Source organism: Orcinus orca, chromosome 18, assembly GCF_937001465.1.
Source record: "Orcinus orca chromosome 18, mOrcOrc1.1, whole genome shotgun sequence".
NCBI lineage: Eukaryota > Metazoa > Chordata > Mammalia > Artiodactyla > Delphinidae > Orcinus > Orcinus orca.
Window position 1 is genome coordinate 43,992,556 of NC_064576.1, and position 24,321 is coordinate 44,016,876.

Sequence of the window (24,321 nt, forward strand, 5' to 3'; positions counted from 1 at the left end):
CATAAAAAAAGACACACATAAAAATGGTAGTATTTCACATTATAAGATGCTGTCTAAATTTCTTGCTCTCCGTTTTAAAATTGAACAGTAAAAGAATATGAGAAAGAAGTAGCCTGGGAACCAATTCGTATCTATTTTGAACTAATTTCAGACTCAAGAAAAAGCACATTTATTGAAAGCTAAGAAATCCAGATTTGTAATTAACTTTGGTTTGCTTTCTGTCACTGTTGACAAATCAGCATTGACTATGTGTCTAAAAACTGGTTATATGTTTATCTCAAAGAACTAATTTGCAAAGATGTTTCAGGCTTTCCTTTTCAAGAATGTCATGGTCAGTGATTAACTTTGCACTTTCTCATGATACATCCTTTCTTTGTATTTTAATTATATTAAATAACTGGACTCAAGGAGCAAAGTGCAAATTTAGAGAGAGCATTAGAAATACCCAGCAAAGATAGCTTGTTTTCTGTTTATAAGAAAAGATTCATAATACTATGTGTAAAGATAATCCCTATTTACTTCTTTTTTTTCTAACTAAAGAAGAAAAAAAGCAAACTTGCTGAGAGTAAAAGCTAATAAAGATAAAGATAAAACTTTGTTATGGACATTCATAGCCTTGGTCAGTTACCACCAGCACAGAGATAAATTTCTGCCATAGAAATTTCTCTGGCTGATTTCCAGGAACTGCTGCCCCCAAAATAAGGGCTAAAGATTAAAACCCAATGCCTCCAGGGCTGTTGGAAATCTAACTTTAAAAAGAGATGCAGTTTTAAATTCAATTTTCTCATCTGTAAAATGATGGAGTAGGACAAGATAATTGTAAGATTGTACTCTTTTGAGAGTATATTAATATATTTTGTTTAGGACAATAATCTAGAGGTGGGGAAAATATATATAATGAAATTTTCATCTAACTGGTAAGACATCTCAATTTTTTTCCTTTAGTAGCATGTTACTGCTTGGTTCATTTAAATAATACATAACTGAGAGAAGTCCAGTTAAAGGTGGTAAGTTAATATGTTTTATTTCATTTCTCTCCAGCAAAAAACAATTAAGAGGACCAACTACATCTGTAAAGAAGCAATGATATAACCTCAATTCCCAAAACAACAAGAAAAGGGAAAAATTATTTATCTTCAATAAAACAAAGAAATAGCCTGAAATCCCAAGCAACAGCACAAAACTCTGGTGCACACTTTTTTATTGCTGTATGGTGAAATCTAGATCAAAATGAAAACAAAAAAGCACATTTAAAAGCCAACATATATCTCTACAGACCTTGATCAGAAAAGAGCTTTCTCTATATTAAGTCCCACACACCTCTAAGATCTATTAAAATATCTTATTTTAATCAGAGTGACAAGGTACAAGAGTGTGAACAGGCTATGAAGAGGAGGAGATCACCTTGGTAGACTCAGTTCAACTCCATTAAATTTCAGGGAATGTCAACTGGAGGAGGAGACATGATGAAGTGTCATGGGCTCTGCTGTGGAGAATGAGAGTGCAGGCTCACAATTTACATAAAACTTTGAAAGGCATATTAGAAAGAGCAGTAAAATTTAATAAATGTGATTGAATACAGGTAAGAAAAAATAAAACAAAAAACAAGCATAAAGTAAGAACGGAAAAAAATTATATAAAACACTATGAGACTGATATATGAATACTGAACATTCCTAATGAAATGTAAATATCACATGGAATATATTTTTAAAAATCAAAGCTATAGAAGATTTTGACATACAATCATAATTTTATTTGGATATTGAAAGACAATACTGTGTTCTAAAGAAAATTATTCAAAGTTTCAAAACAATGTAATCTGGTAATATAAAAAAGCAGAAAATAGTTGAAAATCAAGACAGGAAAGTCATGAATGGGGAAAAAAAATACAGCTTGGCATCAGACTTTTCCACAGCGATACAGTGTGGCAGAAAATATTGCCAAAATGACCACAAATTTCTGGTGAATTAATGTCTGACTAATAATTGTTGTCCCATAATTCTGAGGACAGAAAGCACCTATTTTCACACAACCAAGAATTTAAGGACTAACATATATGTTAGTTCTTCTTGAAATTGAAAGTAAACTTTAATGATTACCAAATAAGGAAATTCAGCCAACCAAAAGATGACTCAAAGAACTTAGCAATGGAGAAGGTTTTGCAAAAGTAACTGATTGGGAATAATGCACTTATTTAATTGCAAAGCTAAAACTAGACACTTTGTGAAATTATAAAATATAAATGTCATAAACACTTATAAATAATAAATATGCAATTCAAACAATATATCTTGATTACATACACATATATTAAATATTTTAAAATTTGGATGTAGAGAAGGAATGTTGAATTAAATATAATATTATTTTTTTCCATTTTTAGTAGAAACTTACTAACGTATGCCTACCTTTAAAAAATATAGCTGGAGGGCTTCCCTGGTAGTGCAGTGGTTGAGAGTCCACCTGCTGATGCAGGGGACACGGGTTCGTGCCCCGGTCCAGGAAGATCCCATATGCTGCGGAGCGGCTAGGCCCATGAGCCATGGCCGCTGAGCCTGTGCTCCAAAACGGGAGAGACCACAACAGTGAGAGGTCCGCGTACCCCCCAAAAAAAAAAAAAAATATATATATATATATGGAAAAGTATAATTTCAAACCTTTGTATTTTATAACTATAATTTTATGATTATATCTCTCTTATTTAAAATATTTAGAAATTAGTTCTATTTCACTTTTCCTTTTTAAAAATTCAAATAAAGTATGTCATTTCAATAAAATAGTACCATATATACTATACTTTGAGTACCATATAGTATGAATGTGAATTTTGATGTTCTCACTATTGTAAGACAGAAAAGTACTGTAGTATAGTATCCTAAGGATCCTATGGAAACAAAGAAATAAGAAGTTAATACTTCCTGATTGTTCAAAAAATGCTTCTTGGAAAAGATAATAATATGAATCTTGAAAAAATAAAAGGGGTCATAATCCAGGGGTGTGGGGACATGAAAACATTTTATAAATTCTCACAAAGGGTAATATTTATATATTATGTAGAGGATATGAAAATACCATCAAGCTCTATTTTGGTCACAAATAAAACAAACAGATAAACTCAGAAAGAGTCTTACTTGAGCTGCTAGTATCCTCCCACTTGAGCCATGGGACAGTGGAAGTGATGGCAGATGAGATTGAGATAGACCCATCTTCTCTTCCCTCTGGAGTTTCCGTTCATCAGCTTCCACCCCCCCCCCCCCCCCGCAAATTGGCACTTTAACGATCCCTTTCCTTTGGGGGAAACTTTGGGTCTGCTGGGGACCTGTCCTGGCTGTTGACAAAGAATCTCTCCCCCCACTCCAAACACACGCACCTGGCCTCCTCCACTCCGAAGTGAGCACGTCCCCGCCCCCTGGTGGCCAGGGCAGGGAGGGTGCAGCTGACCCTGCAAAGGAGAAGGTGGCCCCATGGAGAAGTCTGGACCATTGCTCAGGCTACCAAATTATCCCATGACCTCTGTCCCCTTGTTTATAACTGCAGTCTCTTTTGTTTTTCTGGATGAGAAGGAAACAGAGTTGGAACTTAAATAACTATAATGAAAGGTGAATGGATTTTGAGCTTTCCCTGTGTCCTGTGGGCCCGGCTGAGCACTTTGCATGAAGATGCCCATGGTGGCCCTGGGCCTGAGCATTTGCCCACCTGCGGGGCTGACCATTGTCTCTGCCCTGAGCTTCCCTCCACTCGCTGAACGCACCACTAGGGCTGGGAGGGGCCTTCCAGAGTGCCTTAACATCTGCTGATCATTTTTTCCCGAGGAAAACCAGTTAAGAAAACCGAACACTTCCCTCTCCTTTGTTTACCAGACGACTAATTTCAGAATCGCAGGTTGTCCTGTGAGCACGATCCTGGCTCATTCAGACCCTGTACTGAGAGACGAGCCACTCAGTATTTAGGAGATGTCTGCACCTTTGTTCCTAAATTTGACTATTAACAATACGCATGTACTAAAAAACAAAAACGTGATGGAGCTACGTTCTATCAGTGTCTTTTCCAGAAAGAGAAAAGGGACTGGATTGCCTTGTAGTTCCCCCCACCCCACCCCCGCTGGGGGGTAGCATGAGGCACAGGAGGTCGCTGTGCTTGATTAACTTTGCATTTGGTGTGCTTGTCTTTGCCCCTGCACGTGGACGCAGCTGTGGACGAGGACCCCAGGTGTACAGCCTGCAGCTTCAGGGCCTCCTCCCCAGCTCCATCCCGGATGTGAGGGTGTTGGGTGACTGCAGGATTGGAGCTCCAGGAAGGTAAAAACCAGCTGCTGGGTTTTATTTCTCCTCCGTGAAAATTCATTCTTCAGTGTTTGTGTTTGGGTGTGGACAGGGGGAGGCTGGTCTGACAGAACCGGCAGGGAGGGGGACCCGGGAATCCTCACTGTGAGTACTGGTGTGCGCAGCCCTGACCTGTCCCCGCTTAATTGCTAGAAATGAAGATTTCTTCAACTGCATTAAAATATCTGGGTCAGTGACATTGCCACAAATGCTGGTATATTCTGCAGAAGCAGCACCCAAAAGACCTTTCAGCAGGCTTATGGGCCGGTCCTCTCCACTCTACCCTGGTTTTTCTACTATCTCTGGCTCAAGGGGATGTTAGTTCCTCACATGCATCAAGACTCCTCCCAGTCCAAGCTTCACTCAGTCGCCTGTATGACTGTTCCAGCACTCTGGATAGTTCCCTTATCAGCATACCTTAATGCTCACAGTGTGTGTGACAGAGGATGCTCATTGTCTGTCGTCAAATTCATTCTCCCCTTCTTCCCAAATAACAGAATGTTGCCTTCCAGAATAATTATGATATATGGCAAAATTAGCACTGAGATATAAGCAATAGTTTCTTATGAAATTTCCAGGAAGTCTCTTTGGTGGGAAGGGCTACTCCCTTTTCATTATACCTGCTCCTAAAATTTCTTGTGTCCAAAATACAGAAGGATAGGCTGAGCCCAAGCATGGGTTTTGGACCCCAAGGTAACACATTAAGGATAATATATAGCAAAAAGAAAGGAAATTTGGTAGCATTATGATTAGGGAACCACGTGTCTAGCCTGGATTGCCACAGCTCTCTTAAGAAAGAGAAACTCTAAAAGCCATTATGGAAGGGATTCTGTTAAGTGCAGCAGAACATAATCTTAAACATGGATATTTTACTGATGTTTATTTCAAAAGTCTTTCTATCCACATTAATTTAGAAATATTCTTTGTTAATAAGGAAATAGAAATTATAATATATAAATTTTATCAATTCTTATATGTCTCATATTTTCAAATTCTTATAATGTATTTAAAATTTTTTTCAACTAAGAAAGACCCTTTAAAAATCAAAGTTGAGAAATATTTGACATCATGTTTTGGTAACTTATTGATTAAAACTCTTCATATCCTCCGTGTTGCATGTTCAGGCAGATGTAACCCAGATGTACAATAATTTTCTCAGGTTGACAGTCTTTGAGATCAGTACCAAGGTTAAGACAAACACATAGATGGCTGGGCTTCCACAATAAATCCAATTAAAGCAGGCATAGTATAACTGTATAATTCTGTTATATAGTTGATGGGATGGGAGAAGAGCCAGTGGTATCTAGAAAAGGATGATATGGCAAGGGATTTAGTGTTTCCTAAAAATGTCCAGATAAAGCTGCTCATTGAAGACTTTGTTACTCAATCCCCATCTTAGGTTTTCTCTTCCTCTGTCTTTATTATGCAGAGTATATTTTTCTATAAGAGACCTGGCACCACTATCAAAGTATTATATCAGCAAAGCCAATGTCTCCCTATAGAAATATATCTTCCAAGCTTTTAAGGTAATAATTATTGTTAGAAGGGTGATGAGTGATGTACTAAGTTAAATAATCAACGAAAGTTATGAGAAAGCATTCCATGTGTGTTATAGGATCTTTCTTCTTCCTAACAAAATAGTAAGAGATATGGGATGCTCTAAGGAAAGGTCTTGTAAAGCTTTCCTAAGATTAAGAATGATTCAAATTTTCCTTTGTATATGTGGGAAATCTACATAAAAGTCCTAAATGCCAAGTTCCCAGAAAGACTGCTGCTGGGAACTGTCCTTTTGAAACCTTTCCTACCTCATCACAGAGCCTATGAATATATACATATATATATATTTTCCCCTTAGCTTCCACCTTTAAAATTTTGAAGAGTGAGGCATAGTCCCTCTTAGTGCATCCCTATTTTATAGCCTTAACAATATTCGATTTGAATTTACTTTGCTAGTCACTATAGAAAAACAGATGGGGTAAAAAATGAGCTTAGATAAGTTATAAAAGTTTATGTGCTCTTATATTATCTGAAACTTTCCCTAGGCTTTTATCTTTGGCTTCCTTGATTGATGGTAATTGCAGCTTTGTTGACTTCCCATTCTCTGTTTTTATTAACGGAATCACCATGCTCTGAGAAGTACAAGCTACATAGAGCAGCTCTGGAGGAAGAGATGCAGAGATGCCTTCGAGAGAAAAAGAGACAAAGCAGCAGCAAGGCAACGGACATGTCAGTGAAAAAGACTCCTTGAGTTGGAGGTGAATCCTCCAGTCCCAGTTGCCTGCTCACTCCCTGTTGACAAGAAAAGAACTGCCCAACCAAGACCTTTCCAAACTCCTCAACCACAAATTCACAAGGAGAATAAAATTTTTGTTTTAAGCCATTAGGTTTGGGGACAGATTTTTACACAGAAATAGAAAATGAGAACAAGGTGGTTACTTAACCTCTTGGTACATGTTTCCTCTACTGTAATATGTAGGTGGATAATAATACCTATATCATAAGGTTATTGTATTAAATAAGATTCATAATATTGTACATGCACATATGGAGAGAGGGAAATAAAAGTTTGGGAGTTTTTAAAAAATCTGTTATATATGCCGACTATAACTATGATAATTTTGTTGCTTTCATATTAAACATCCCATTGAAAAGACCAGTTTCCTCAGTGGTGTGATAATGAATGAAGTGATAATATAAACCTATTTACATTGATTTACATTGACAGCCTACTGTAATTAACTTTGGAATTTGAGGCATTTCCAGACTGGTGAGCAGAGTTATGTGTGGTAAGTAATGACTTTTTTCAGTTTGTTCATTTTTTAATACTTAAAGAAGGAAAAGTTGAATCCAACTTGGTTTCACAAGAAATTACATTTTCATAATCATCTTAATATCCATAATTTATAAATTGTCTTAATATTTTTAATTGTTTTATTTTTGTCAGGGTTAAAGAACCCTTCAGAAAGCTTCCTAATTTGTTTACTATTTCAAGTTGTTCATTCCTAATAACATGAGGGCATTAGAGACATAAACAAGAATTTCAAACAAATCAACTATCCGACTAAGGAATTAAGCCAGTGGGAAGCATAAGATTAAATATAACCAAAGTAAGAAAATAACTTGTTCTGATTGGTAAGAAAAAAGCCATTTTTATAAATAGTAACAACAAAAATATATTTTATTAGTGCTTTTTTCACTTTATAGAAATAGTGGTAGTAAAATATGCAATGTATTTATGTTCCTTATAAAGCATTTAATATCTTAATTCAATTGTATTTTTCTTATTTGACATATAGATAAAGGAAGAATAGCACTTTAAATGGCAGGATAGGTAGGATCAGAAGATTAAACTAAGGTCTTTTTTGTGCAAAAGAATCTAGGCAGAGTTAACAGACTATGACTGGAAATGGGGGAGGGAATTACATAAAGTGTTTAAAAAAATAGCTTGTTACAAGCTAATAATATCAAAACCAGACTGGAGTTTAGAATAAATCTTCAGATGGCTATGTTGATGACTTAATGGTCAATGTGGTTGGGTACAGAATAGTTAACAATAATTCCAAAAGTTTCAAATTATTCTACCTATTTATTTATCTGAATAATGTGTTCAATATGAATCACTTTGCCGTACACCTGAAAGTAACACAATATTGTAAATCAACTATACTCCAACATAAAATAAAAATTAAATAAAAAATACACCCCCCAAAATAGTGACATAATATCTCAATATGCTTAAGGTAAGCTGTTAAAGTGAGGATATAATATTGATAGTATTACATGCAATAACATGGCAGTGATGCAGGCATGGAAATTTCCTCAAATGACTGAATATACTCATTAAGTCACAACCTGTGCAAACTGAGTTCTCTATGTGTGGAACATTCTTGGCTCGGATATCCATATGACTTAATCTACAACTTCATTGTGCCTCTGGTTCTCTTTATCAGGATAAACTAAGTTATTGGGTGGTAAAAATGAACCCACAAATTTTACTGCCTCAGTCTAGTAATGATACTTGATATGTGCAATCATTTTCTATTTCTAGTATTCATCACTTAATCCCATCTAACTATAATAGGAGAGTATTGGATTAATTGATTAACATTACTGTTTTTTTTGCAATTTTCTTGTTTGCTGACCAAATATCCCATGATTATTTTCTTCCACATTTAGAACAGTCAATTTATTTCCAATGGAGATAAGCCAAAAGTCCAGTCAGGCATCAAATCCATACTGAAACTCAGGATCTAAGTGTTATGTGTGGTAATCTCTACATCCAGTCCACTTGAATTTCCTATATACCAAAAAATAATAAAATAAAATAAATCTTTAAAGAAGGTGGGATGTGGTATGTATGTGTGCATGAGAGAGAAAGAGAGAGAGAGAAGAGTGGGAGATACCCAGCAATTACTCTAACAATTATGAGTGCCCCTTACCCCGGAAATGTGAACTGTTTCTTGATTAAGCATTAAGTTTGCTTCCTGGAATAATTACCCCTTCCACTGTTAATGTGGCCTCTTATACTTTCTTCCTTTTCCATTTATTAGCTTTGGTCATGTCTGATATGTGTCTGAGGAATATACTTTCCTTGGGAGCCACACAGTTTTCCCAGTCCTTTCCCTGCTTTAGAAAATTTGAGATCTTCTAGGGTCATTTTTTCTTCTTTGCTAATAATCTCTTTCTTGTAATTTTTTACCATAGCTGTCAATAGCAACTGTTTCAGCTTATAGGGTTACCATAACAAAATCCACAGATTGGGTGGCTTAAACAACAGAAATTTATTTTCTCACCATTCTGGAGGCTAGAAGTCCAAGATTAAGGTGTCATCAGGTTTGATTTCTCCTGAGGCCTCTCTTCTTGTCTTGGAGATGGCTGCCTTCCCACTGGGTCCTCATATAGCCTTTTCTCGGTGCTCCAGCATCTCTGTTGTCTCTTTCTCTTCTTATAAGGACACCAGTCTTATTGAATTAGGACACCACCCTTATGACCCCACTTAACTTCAATTATCTCTTTAAAGTCCCTATCTCCAAATGCGAGTCACTTTGGTGATTAGGACTTCAACATAGGAATTTTAGGGGGACACAATTCAGTCTATAATGGCAACCAACATATACTACTAACATTCCATTTTTCAACCTCTTTGTCTAAAAATATAATTTTCTTGAGTACATGATCTACCTCCCAAGGAATTTCAGGAGAGTTTCACTAGATATTTCGTATTTTAAAATATTGATTGCCATCTTTCCAGCCTCTTATATTGAGTTCCTCAATAACATTGGTGACCTCTAAGATGCCACCATCCTTAGGGTAACAATTCCTGTAGTGGTCTGTGTAGACTAGTTATATAATGGTAACAAATTGACACTCAAATCTCAATAAGTTAACACCACAAAATCTGTATCTCATTTATTTTACATGTTGTTATTTGGGGACTGGAGACTGAAGGGAGAGGTAGTGTGTCTAATGCACACAGTTTCATGAAGGAACCACCACAAGAAAAGAATAAGTATCTTCCTCAAATGGCATAGCAGAGGGAGACAGATACTAAAGAATTACGAGTAAGTTTTATACTACCTCAGCATAGAAGTGAGTTATTATGATTTCTACTCATATCTTATTAGCCAAAGATAGTCATACATCCTCCCATGTAAGGGAAACATAAGGTGGTGAATAAAATATTTGCAAAACATTAGTAATAAAATTTAAAGCTTGGAAATCAATAGAGTACTCCAGGTCCTCCAATGTTATATTTGAGTATTGTTGTTTAACAAGCCCACCTAGGAATTATTTGATTTCATAGGAGAATTTTTCTGTTTGACTTTGTAATTTCCTATTTGAGTAGAGCCAAAACTCAGTTATGTTCCACATTAATTTGTAGAGTTCCCTTCAGAAAAAAATAATCTCAATAGTGGTGTTTTACTGCCATATGGGATATTATTCAATGCTATCTAGCCTAAGAGCTTTTTTTAACATTTCTTATCATTTTCAAAAATATTTTTTGGAACCAACTTTAGCATCTTCCTGATTCCCCCTCTAATTGTGTTGGATGAAAATAATTGACATGCTTTATGAGTCATGTTTTTATCATTTTCGTCAAGATACTTTGAAAGGATTTACTGTCTCTATTGAAACATTACCTGATTGGAGAGATATCCCCTAACACTACAAATGTTTTATTTCTTTGCATAAAACTTATGCCATCTGACTGATCAGAATTTATATATACTGACTGGTCATCCTCTAATATAATAGATATACCACAAGAGTAGTGACTCTTCCTGTTTTCTAAAATTGTATATCCCTTGATTAGAAGAATGTTTGTCATATAGGAGGTACTCAATAAATACTTGTGGTTTTAAGGAAATCATTCAGTAACTCAGAAGACAAGCCTATAATTTAAGCTTTGCTATATGAATTTTAGTGTAATACAGCAACAGCAGGTCTAAATTTCAATGATATCTTCTTTAATATCTTGAAAGTTGAATTTTTGAAAGTAAAAGAAATAAAAACAAAAGTTATCCATGTTCAATGGCCTAGGCAGACATGTATTTTACAATAATATCTCACAATACCATATACAGACTGTCCAGAAATGCTCCGAAGTTCACTAATGTAATATCTAAACATTAGCTTGACTAACTGATGACTCTTATCAAGATTGTTCAATGTGTGTTTCCTCACTTTCTAAGATTAGGGTTTTTTTTAATATTGAAACTTTATGCTCTTAAGATATATGACTTCATTAAAGTTTATCCAGCTTTTTAACTGAGAAAAGAGTATATAAAATTTATTGTAAAGATTGTCTCTTATATAGTTGGCTTTGACATGAGGTACTAATTTCTAAGCCTTTATCAACTCTACAAAATAAATTCTGTAGAACAATGTTTTACTTGCACAAACAGGCAACAAGGAACTCATTTCTCCAGCTGCCTTAACTTTTCCTCTTGCCACAATAAATCTTTGTGTTCTACAGGGACTCGTTTATCCCTTGCTCTTCTTCATTTATGTTGATATGCTTTCAAATTCATGCCGACCTGCTTAGAGGCTTGTTTTGAGGATGACACATTTCTTATTTTTGCTGAGAAGAGTGTAAGAAGGATTAATATAGTCCTGCATTCAAAATTAATGTAGTCACATGCCAAAAACTGGCTAGAGGTGCCCCTCAACTTTTCAGTAACCACTTATGAAACTTGGACACGATAATATTCACATAAATATTTCCAAGCAATGTAATATCCATGGGAGCTCATGAATTTAAAATTTTCTCAGCTGTTTCTTTTAAGGAACTTATACTTTGTATTTATCTCCCTGACTTTCCTAATAATATTTCATGGTTGACAGGAAAACTGCCATGTTGCTCTATTAACACACTGATTTTCACTTTCACCTATGGCAAGTAAGGTAAATGTTTAAGATACTGCCAACTTTACATTATATAATGGATTTTCCATGGGCAAAATGAAATTGGAAAGTTCTCAACTACTCAAACACATTGAAATAGGCAATTTTTTTTTAGGGAAAAATTGAAGGGATACCCACTAGAAAATATCTTACAAGAAGTGGCTATTAAATTGAATTCAATTCACATATATATCAGTTTAATTCAACAAATAATTATTAGAATTTATAGTTTTATAGCATTTACTTATACAAACATTTTACATATTATATGGGATAATAATCCAAGGACCTTTCCATGACACACAATATCAGTCATGATATAAAGTTTACCCACCTCTCCAGTTTATTCTCCTTCTAATGACCTTATTTTCATTTACCTTGCTGTACTACTCTTTAGAGCCCCTAAATAATCTGTCTTCTTTCATGTCGAAGACTTTTACATAATACTACTCTCTAAAGAGCATGCCTTTCCTCCATCTTTTATCTGATTCATACCTGTTTGATTTTCAGGACTCATCTGGGAAACTTTTATTCACTGTCCAGACTGAGTTAAGTGTTTTTCTTCTGTGCTCAATCATCACCATATACATGTCTTCATAGAAGGATTTTGTATGTCACATTGTAACTTGTTACCCCAGGTAGACTCTTCTATCCTTGAAAACAGTGGCTGCACGTTGTATTTAACACATTTCTTTATTCAGTATTTTGGGGACTCATTTTCTATGTGAAGTTCTTAAGTGGGAGAGAGATATTTGCAAGGCTGTATGAAAAAGTTCAGCCCAAAAGATTCACCAAAGTTAATGACAAAGAAAAGAACTAGAAGAGAATATTTCCCATTTCATTGGTTAAAAAAAAAAAGTTGCCTGCTTTTGGTAAAGATCCAATGACCATGAAAATGTGGAGCAATTCTTTACAATAAAATTTAAAGGAAGTTTAAATGGATGCAAATGACAGGGAAAAACTAGGGGGGGAATGATATGTGATATATTAAAAAAAACAAGGTCATATGTTTATCCTTAAGCCAGCTTCTTTCACTATTGAGTTTAGTACTACATGGTTTGTGGTTGGAGTAAAAAGAATTTGGTTGCAATACAATCGAAAGTTGCAATCAGAGTTTAGTTTTGCTTTCCCATTTGTCTGATAAACTTAGTTTAGTAATCTAAGTTCACTATATTGTCTCTGTGAATCGGGGAATCATTAGTAAATTCTTGCCCCAGTTTAGGCATTTAAAAATGCTTGCAGAGAGTATGATTCAATGAACTGAATAAATGATTCAGATGATGAATTTTGTTCTTAACCTTCAAGATCATGCTGCCTTCCCACTAATCAAGGCTAAGTAAATCTTACTATATTCATGAAGATTAAATTGTTGAGATTGGGTTTTAGGTACTGAAAACATATTGTCCCTACTGTAAGGTATGTGAAGTGGGTCTGTGAAGCCAGACCATGAATTAATAATTAATAGAAATGAGACAGGTGATGACCAGGATGATTGTCACATTCCCCTCAGCCTGACTAAACATTAGACAGGTTTCTTCCTGACTATAGGTCCCAACCTCCCTTTCCTTAGAGAATTTACTTTAGAAAACTTGCAAGCCTTTCTTTGCCTCTTTGAGATGTAAATCTTCTTTCAGCCTCCTGCCAGGGGTTTTACAACCCAGGAATGTCTTCATCCAGGACCTTGGAGTCACCCTTTGAAATGTAATTACTGAGAAAGATAAGGTCTCTGTCTTCCAGTATCTAAGGGGGCGGGGTGGGGGGGGTGGAATAGAAACCTAACTTTGATAAGCACCAAGCACCAATTAGCAAACACAGATGGCCTACTCACATTGACCAACCCTCCTTTTTCTGTTAGCTCACCACAGCGTTTAAAAATCCCCCTGCCTTTTGTGTCAGGGAGATTGAGCTTAATCTCTCTCCCCTATTGCAATAGTCTTAAATAAAGTCTTTCTTGCCTGTTTAATTTGTCTGGAACAATTTTTCTTTTACAGTGATGATATTTGCATTGTATCTGTACTATCAATCTTTCAAATGCAGCTTCTTAATACAATGATAAATATAGAATATCTTTTGCTGATTACACCACTGAAACACAAGTTTCAACTATAATGATCAATTATTTCTAATACTACATAAATTATAAAATCAATATGCTCATTGTTATAAATTAATATATGCTTCCTGAAAAGAAATATCATAACCTAATGTTCTCCTAACACAGTCTATGACGACATCAAACAACTTTGATGACAATTATATTGTAAGTTCATAGAGAGATATTACAAAATTTAAAATGACCTAAAATGAAACCCTTATCAAATACATATAGAAGGAAACCAATGAAAATTATTTAGAATTTACTATAGTCCAGATTCATGTAATTTTCTTAATTATACTTCAATGATATGAATTTGACATAAAAATGTTTAATAAGATATTAAATATGGCCTTGGATATTTTATAGACTATGACATTTTCTACAATGAAATCACTGGCTTTTGATAATCTGGAGCTTACTTACAATGTTGCTTATTGCAATTCCTTTCCATTGGCAATATTTTCATTCAGTGTTTCCTGGAAAAATAAATCTCTCTGTAGTAACTTTCAGATTTCATATTACATTTCCCCCTATTTTTCCTCTCTATATTAAATATTTTGTTGAAATATAAGTTTGTATTACCTCAGAGGTATATTAATCACAACAAGAAAATTCTATTTTTATTTATCATACTATTATTTTAACTTCTTAGGCAAAAATATTTTGGAATGATTTCAATATTTATCCAATATAAACTAAGATTGTTGAGTATCAGGACACTGAGAAACCTTACAAGTAATCAGTCTCAAATATTTGCCAACATTTACATATTGTTTTCCCCAAGAAACATTGTCAGATTCTCTGTTGCGAGTACATATACCCAAAACGGCAATACCAAGAGAAAATATAGGTTACAAAGACTAAAATTCTCTGTGCTCCTTTTCTAGTCACATTTAACCTTCCAAGTTATCTTCATCATATTGACCTTTTCAAAGGCACTTGCTCTTCCCCCTCTTATTTTACCTCTGCTAGGATTTTATTCACATCACTGTTCAATGATTTTTAATTTTCATTCTTTACTTTGGAACAGTCTCTTCACCCCTCTGACAGACATGTTCAAAAGTGTCTAAATGGATACACTTTTAACCTTTTATTGCTCTCAAGCGGATGTCCCATTTTCCTTCACCTCATGACCAAACCTCATGAAAAGAAGCCTAAGCACTCTGCCTCATTTCCCTCCTCTTCCCATGCATCTCTATATGAGAATCCTTCCCTCTCACAACACTCTAATTAATACTTTATCTTTTAAAAAATGTACACCACAATCACTCTCTTGAAGGACACTAACATACTCTGAAATGTCAAATGCAATGCCTCTTTCACTGCCTATATCCTACCTGGGGAAGCTTGACAATTTGGGTCAAGGAATTAAATTTCTAATTCTCACATTTCCATTTCAAGGAAATAACCTCCTAATATTTTCCAAAGAGGGTACTAATTGCCAACATTGTTTGCTTCCCGTTGCTAGTCACCATTCACTTAATTCTGCTTTTTACACATTTTAACTCCTTAAATTTAATTGCCACATCATTCTTCTTCCTCTGCCAGTAATTTACAATGTAAATTTTATTTTGTCTCATAGATATATATTCTTCTTGATATACAGAGGCTTCATGTATTTATTTTCTTCCTTTTCCCCCTTCACCAAAATAATATGCTATTGCTTAATTATAGTCCCTGTCAGGAACTTCAACCTTCTTCTTTCATGTTAGTAGATTTTATTGTACTTCTCCTAAATTACAAAATGAAAAGTTGGTTATTTCTCCAAATTTAGTTTCTTCAATTTGATATTTTTCATTAAAGTGGTGGAAGTTTTCATTTTTATTCCAAAATGACACATTTGTGTAGAAACTGCTGCTAAAAATCAGGATATTATTATATAGGATAAACGTGTTTGAGTTATCTGTACTGTGGAGTCATAGCATGTCTGAGAAATTCCAATGTTTATCTACATTCTTCGAATGTGTTGTCCATTACCTTAATGCATCCTTTAACTCTCTCTGTGTCTGCAAGCCATCTTAAGGTTCCTAGTTCCATGGTTGCTTCAAGGTTTTACATGTGTAAATAGGTGAAATGCACATCTAAAATATTAACCTATGTTTTTGTGTATTTTTCATTCCCTAGAAACATTTTTTCTATTCCATTGTAAACTCTCAAGCTGGTAACTGCTTCAGGGTGTTACCTTAAAGGCTTATGGCAGACTAAAGAATTAGGCTGCATTCTTTCTAGCTGCTGTCTTTGAAAGAACCAAGTTCTTAACTTTAATTAGGAAGATTTTAAGAAATAAAGGATAAGACAAAGCATTTATGGACATAGAAAATATCTCTGAAGAAGCAAGAAAATTACTCCTATATTTTCATTCTATTGGTGATAAGCCATAAAGAAATTCCTCAGATTAGATACACAAGGATAAAAAAGTTTTTAGAGACTTCAGCATTATGTCTGGGTGATGAGACTGGGCAGCAGCACTGGAGAGCAGAACCTAAAGAGGAAGCTAGGTTGGCTTACAAAAGAATCTCTGCAAAATTACTCTACAGCAGCAGCAGGTTTTAGATGTTAATATTCCTAAAGATTGAGTCAACACATACACTAACAATAACATATGATTTTATAGACATACATACTCATCCCCTATTCCACTTCACTCCATTTCCCCAAACTTGACATGATCCAGACCAAGGAGTATCCCCCCAAAATAGGATTTACATTATCTTTAAAGTAGATAGAATGGAGGCAGGAATTATGCCTAATCATAGACAATGAAGAAATTATCTTTATTTTACTCTTTGGATGGAAATTCATTTATGCCATATGCTTACTTCCTTGAAAATATGACCTCTTTTTCTTAAGCTACTTCATCTCCATGATTCATAGAGTAAATATCTTAGGTGTCTTTTAGGCAAACTTTGCAAAATCATTAACAGGATCTTGACTCCGTCTGATTTCAACTTAAATTTGAGTTGCAATTGTAAATGTGTGCATGTGAGTGTGTGCATGTATGTATATGTGTATAATCTCACTTTACTTTCAAGATATCCATGTGAGGTACATATGAATGGTCCCGTGTGGCAGGTACTATAACCAAATCTCAGGGATTCTAAATGGTTTATACAAGTAGTAATTTTGGAGGGAGGATTCAACCCTGACTCTATAACAAAACACTCCATATGTTTCATTAAGTCTATGGCAGCACAAATACTTAAAATAATTTATGAATTTTAAGAAGTCAAGTTAACTGTGAAGACTTGTCCACTGCCTGAGGGCAGCAGCTGCCTCTCCTTCAACTGGATGGTGGTACACAGTTTGCATTTCCCATGAACTCTGTGTGAGCAAGCACAGCTGGTCAGCTGGCATCCTCAAGACTGATGTATGATCACCCAAGCAGCTGATGCCCATGCTTAGGCTACCTCCTTCCTCTTCCTGAAAGGTCACTGTTATCCATGCCTTGGAAAAAAGAGGGGCACAGCAAGTGTACAGCATCCTCTTCCTACAACACAATCCAGGAGAAGTCCCTGCATGGGATGAAAGGAAAATGAAATTACACCAGGACAAGATACATGTGGGTTCCCAACCACAACAAGAAATGGAGAGAGGCTAAGGGCATTTCCCTAAGCCCTTTGCTCTACACGAATTATTTAGATTTCCTTTAGAAAAAGTTTCATTTTGTAGAGGATTACTTTTGATGTGTTATTTTTTCTTTCAACTAATTATAGTGGTAAGGGAAAAATACATCATTAATAAGAATTCATGTCATAAATTCTCTCAGCAGTAGTATTTTAATTGTTAATGTATCATAGCTAAAAGATTAAGATACATCACAAGTGACCAGGAAATCCAAGGTGACAATTAAAATGCTTAGATAATTGTAATGCGTACACACATATACATATAAACACTTACAATCCCCCCGCCTCACACACATAAAACATTTAGAGCTAAAAAGAGCAAAACCGTCCCTAAAGCAGTTATTTATTAAGAGCAGAAGCTATGTCAAAGGCCAGTTGTAGCTTAACTGCCATTTTGGTGGAGTGATAAGCTGTTTTGCATGTGTGGAAACTGTTGCCTTTCAAATGTAATTATAGAGTTAAAGTTACAACAGATAAAATAACAGATATAAAACAACTGAATAAAAAAGGTCTGTTTCTTTATATGTTATGTAATATAATTCTTTTTCAGTATCTATATACCTAAAAATTAAAATGAGACATAAATTTGATGATTACAATTCTCCTTCTGTTTTAATAAACTTTGAATTTTAACAAAGTTGTAGATTTACAGACAGATTTACAGAGTGTTTCTGTATACTCCTCACCTAGTTTACTCTTTTGTTAGCAGCTTTTATTACTAAGGAGAAGTTGTTAAAACTAACCAACGTTGGCACATTATTCTTAACTAAATTCTGAACTTCATTTGCTAGTTTGTCCATTAATGTTCCTTTTCTATATCCCTTCCAGGATACCACACTGCATTACAGGTAGTGTTTGGCAGGTTTTTCGACTATGAAGTTACTGGAAGCCACTACTCTATCCTCACACTCTACAAACCTTTGCATATTTTAGTCTTTGAAATCGAGTCACTGAGTACAGCCCGTGCTAGCAGAGTTGGGGAGGATTTAGCACCACTGCCTGTAGGGGGATTGCCAACATCAATTTTTTGGAATACTTCTCTATGGAAGATTGATCTCTTCTCTCATATTGATTTATTTATTCAGTTATTTATATCAGTGTAGATTCATGGATATTTATTTTATACTTTGTGTTATAATTCACTTCACTATAAATGTTATTAAAAACAAATGTTATTAATTTTGTTGCTCAAATTGTTTCACTCTTGGCCATTGGAAGCTCTTTCAATTTTACTCTTGTGTCCCTTTCACATGTCCTTCCATTGTTCTTTAAATATCATGTCCATATTTTTTGTCACAATAAGATACTTTGATCTTATCTTGTATTTTCCCTGGTAAAGCCCTAAATCCAACCAGTATTCCAAGAAGCTTTGGCTCATTTTGTTAGAGAATGGTGTTTGAAACTAAGTTCTGGACATTGGTTGTACTCATGGCTGCCGGGACGTCCAGTCCTTTTTTCTTATCCTCATCAATTTTTTAATTAATGTAGTTGATCTATGATGGTAAATTATTGTTTTAATCTGAAACTGTAAATGGCAGAGGGTAATTAATATGTATTTAGAGACATTGAAAGTGGAAAGTGAATTTAAACTATTTTGTGCAATGGTCCAATTCATTTAATTATTACTTCACTTATAGTTAGTGTGAGGTTCTCCCCATCAAAAAAATATTGGACTCAAAATTAAAGTATGTAACTTCGAGTCTCAGATTCTGTTCTCTTGAAAACTACATCACTTGAGCAGCCAAAGAGTTACTGAGGGAATTACAGTTTATCCAGTTGAATATTTCTAGTTTATAAAGTGTTAAGTGTGGGTAGGAGAGGTTACTTGCACACTCATGGCCACGGGCCAGGTTATTGCAAAAATGAGACTGGATTTTAGGCCATATAGGTTCTTATTTAGTTTACTTGTCACAAAACAAAACAGCACCTAAATCCACTTTTCTGACATTATAGATGATGTTAACTCTACTGCCTACATTTTAGAGTTGTTTTAAGAACAAATATTGAATGAATGAATAAAAATTCATATTAATACAATATTCAACTATAAGATAATTACCCTCCTTATATCAAAACATTGGTTTATACATCCAAAATGAATGAGAAAATTAAAATGTGTGGAGTGACAAATATGCTCCAAGGATTTTATATGCATCATTTAATCTACTTCAAGAAAGTGTGATTCTCATCATTTTACAAATATACAATTTTCAAGACAGAGATTTTAATTAACTTATGCAGGCTCATTCCTCTGGTAAGCTGCAGTAAACCAAACTCAGATTTTTCCCACTTCAAAACTTTCATTCTCTGCATTACTCCAAGATTCTCATTTCCTTTCTTTAGGATATGTGGTATAGAAATAGCTTAATGGTAGTAATCTTTCTACTTTCAATAAACCACATCTTACTTTTTTTATTGCTTATTCATCATATTTGCTCTGTATTGTAGTTATTTATGAGCAAATTTCATCTCTCTTTGTCAATTATCTGCTCCTTACAGGCACTTCTTCATTATATTGAGGACATGATAAGTGACTGTTGGAATAAATAAATGTTCTTCCCTACAAAAAGAAAAGAAGCAAGTAAATTAAAATAAAGTGAAATAAAGTCCCAAGCTGACTTTCTTTTTTTTGCTTAGTTAATTGTTCATGAAAAAGTAGAAAATTTCTGATTTAGTGGATCCTTTGGCAAAGAAGGTTTAGATCACTTAAATGCTAATACAATTTTTAAAATGAACTCTCAGTTATTACTATGCATATTGTTTGAATCAGGATATTCTGGCTAAATACAGCTGAAAGCCAATTGAAGTTTGGTAAAATGATACTAACAGAAACCCCAGAACTGGGCAGTCTCGGGGCTCTTTGACACATCTGTGATGGCTTCAAGGACCTGGGTTCTTGCCTGCTCTGTTCATCACTGCCTTGAATTCCATCCCAGGTTTGTCACCTAGTGTTTAAAAGATCGCTGCATCAGCTTCAAGTTCTGGATCACCTCACATGATAATATTCAAAACAGTAAAAGGTGGTGGCAAAAACAAAGAGTTTTCTCCCTGTATAGCTCTCATTTTCATCAGGAAAATAATCGTTCTAAACATCTTTCAGTTGTCTTCTTCTTACATCTTATTGGTGAAAACTGGGTTTTTCTAAAACAATAACTAGTAAAAGGGAATATGATTAGCTGAAGTGGAACAGTTCACATCCAAGATTGGGCAGACTGTTATAAAAACAAAAACAAAATCATGGTAGCAAGGAAGAAGGCATTATTGCTATGGGATAGTGATCCAACAGTGCTTGCCACAAGTGTATCCAGGCTATAAATCCCATCTACATTGTCAAAGGATACAGCTGAGGCCAAGAAGCAAAGTGACAAATTAGAGAGCTGGCATGACTATAGAAGTGAGCAGAGAGCTAAGTTCCAATATCCCAGGCTGTGGTCTGGCTTACCCAAGATACTAGTGTTCTCTGATAGGTTTGATGATGTTTCTCCTCAGGAAAATGGTGGCAACACCCCAGTTCTAGAGCAAGATTATGGTGATTGAGCAGTAGGTAGACCCGAGTTAAAACACAACAACGTTGTAAATCAACTATACTTCAATTTTTTTAAAAAAAGGAAAAGTGAGGGGAAAAAAACCCAACACGAATTTAGCCTGCAGCTGGACCTAAAGGTTGAAGAATGGTCAGCTACAAAAAGAGGGATATTTAATTCTGGCCATCTATCAGGGCCCTACTCAAGAGTACTGGATGGACCCCATGTCCTCAACGAGCACCAACTAAATCTGAAAAAAATATTCCTAGGTACGCACTGAATATGGGGACAAGATTATACAGCAGCATAGCTGGAAGATAGGTTACCAGATGTGAAGTCAGAGACACTGTGATTTTAAGGCTTGTAAACTTGTAAATCACTGGGTTATCCTACTAATAAATGTGGAGAGCCTTTCCCCCCCAAAATACATTCTTGGTTTTGATTTTCTCACGTATTGTGTGGGGTTGTGTTGCTAAGCTGAATGGTTCTATTACCTGTAGTAAAACAAGGCTAGTCCCAAGAATAATGACACATTTCACAGAATAGTTATCTTCCTTGGTATTAATGAATATCAGATACTATACACGTATGTGAGCTTATTTATTCTGTCCAACAATTTGTGAGGTGGCTTTTACTATCTCTATTCTTTAATTGGAGAAAATGAGACCCAGAACATAAATAGTCCCAAGGTCAAACTGTAAGCAATGAGGCCCCTGTTCTGTTGAATTCCAAAGCCTGTGCTTTAACCCAGACACCATACACCTCGTATTTACAGCTTGTCAAGCTCTGATTTACAGGAGTTGTAGTTTCTTATTCTACTAGAACTTAATGGAATCTGCTAATGAATCTAATGGCTTAAAAACCAGACAGCCCATGTGTTGGAGGACTGTAGAAGGCTGTGTAGATAGCTGCTGTCCTGTAAGATCTAGCAAGCAGTTGACTTCACCCCATTTAGATACTCTCTAGAAAGATCATCTCAAAAACATGGAAGTTTTGCAAATTTCTGTGAGCAGAAAGAACAAACCTGAACTGTCATTTTGAGTGGAATTCAGAATTGTTCAGTAGAGCCCAAAATGAAATGTGTGTGTCTCATTTAAAGAAGGACCTGAAATATCATATTTAATCAGCACTTTTTAAGCAGATGGTTACAGTGCTAGGCAGAAAAGTAAGCATGTCTTAATTTATAGGTATCTTTCAGTAGAGAAAAATATACCTAAAATGTTAAATTATTTTTCTATATCAATTGTATGAATGTGAAATAGTTCCTGGGTACCAGTCTTATACTCCAAATTTGAAACACACAAAAGGGACAGAAAAAATTGAAAAGTGCTTAGAGAAAAGATGATCTCAGCTAAAGGTAGAATGGTAAGTTTTGCAAAGCAGCATTTTAAACATGAATTTGTGAATGTGTCTACCAGAAATTCAAATTAGCTGTCCCATTTCATGAGTCTGCAAGTGTCAGGTTTCAGAGAAGCATATGTCAAATTTTGAAGAATGGAATGAACTAAAGAAATTGTAACTACACAAGAAATACTAAACTATTAATACATATGTGAAATATTTTATTACAATTCTAATTATCCATAAATTATTAAGTATAAGAACATAATTAAATGAAATAAAAAATAGCCTATAGAAAATATTCATTATTTTCAAAAAGTTTGATATTTGCTATCCAAATATTTCATAAAAGAAAGAAAATTATTTTTAGGAATTGTTTATAATCTCTGGAAGTAAAAGTACCTATAAAATAATAGTATAAGTTTTTAAAATAATTTTACATGGAATTATTACAGGGAAGCAGCTTCTTCTCTTGACCTTGAAATGAAAGGCAATAATAATCAGAATAATAACTACATATTAAGTACTTTCTATGGGCTGGATGTTTTCTAAAGGAGATGATGAATTTCTTAAATATATGACCTTTGTTCAGTAATGTTAGAGATTGTGTTAGTTATATATGATAACAATAGCTAGCTATTACTTATTAATTTAAGCATTTTAAACAGATTTTCTCTAATAACTAACACTATCCTTGTAAGTATTATTATTGAATCCACTTTATAGATTAGGAAATTGACATTTAATGGGATTTAAAAATGTACCCAAACTAAGTAATAGAGAATATGATTCCAGCATTCCACACCCTATAAATTAAACGATTAAGCCATATAGCTATTTATATCACTTGATTTGAAGATGAACCACTCAAAATCTAGGGTTAGACAGCTATCTGAGAGACAAATTTAAAGATAGGCTAAATCTGGTATATATTCACAGAGAGTTTTTAATTTATATTAAGACAAACATTTGTCATGAAATGAAATGCAGAAGTTTTATGAATTTATAGGCCAAAACAGAGTATTTAAAATAACAAAATGTGTGCTTTAACCCCCTATACACACTGTGGTAACAAATTAAATTTCCGCCATTATCAGAATAATTTTAGTAGCTGGTAGAAAGTTCAGGAAATGGTTATTAAAGCACTTCACCCCCCAAAATCTAACTTCACTTGTATCCTCATAGGGCCTAAAATCTCCATTCTAAGTCACTTTTTTAAGGCAGTGATGGTCATAATTAAAATTCAATTTAGCAAAAACAATATTTTAGATGGAATTGTATTTAGGACTATGGATCTAAAATACAGTGAACTTAGTAGTGCCCTAAGTTTAAGTCTGGGGATTCTTTACCCTATGTACATTCACTCACTTACCTGGTGATTTGATCCAGTCTCAAAGTTAAATATGAGAAATAGGCAGATGATCCCCAGATTTATATCTTTAGTCCAGATTTCTGCACTTAAATATAGATTCACAGCCAATGTGTAATTCTACATAGAAGGCAAAAGATGGATCTAAATAAACATGCACACAACTGATTTTCTGATCTTTCACCCCCCACCACCAATTTTCTTCTCTCACAGTGTTTCTCCATCTCACCTTTTGAAAACTTATACTCAGTAGCTCAGACCAAAAAACCCTGGAGGTTGGGTAAGGGTTACATTTAATTTCTTTCCCTCTTTCTCATACACAAACCACCCTTAGATATACATTCTATTTCTCCTCCAAATGAATCAGAATACTCCAACTTCATTTTCAATACATATCTAGAAACTGACTGCTTCTCCCTACTTCCACCATCTTCTGTCATCCTCATTAATATAATAGCATCCTATTCTATGTCCCTGACAGAAGAACCAGAGTAATTTTATTCAAGCATAAATCAGATTTTTTTTATCTGGTCAAATTCCTTCAATTGCTTTTCCCTTTGCTAAAAGCATAAGACAAAGTATACAAGTGGATCCTGCTGTATATTTTCTATCCCAGCCCTAGAATCAACCATTT

General features: G+C 34.7%; 1 protein-coding gene across 1 annotated transcript in view; it reads right to left on the bottom strand.

Moving 5' to 3' along the window:
* Positions 1-11,909: 11,909 nt before the first annotated feature.
* LOC117197588 (uncharacterized) overlaps positions 11,910-24,321 on the bottom strand; it is a 183,055-nt gene continuing 170,643 nt past the window's right edge. Inside the window, exons 8-9 of the mRNA XM_049701383.1 lie at positions 23,691-23,807; positions 11,910-17,339 (exon numbers count right to left, since the gene is read on the bottom strand). The gene's annotated coding sequence lies outside the window, so the exon portion shown is untranslated. The remainder of the gene's footprint in view (positions 17,340-23,690; positions 23,808-24,321) is intronic.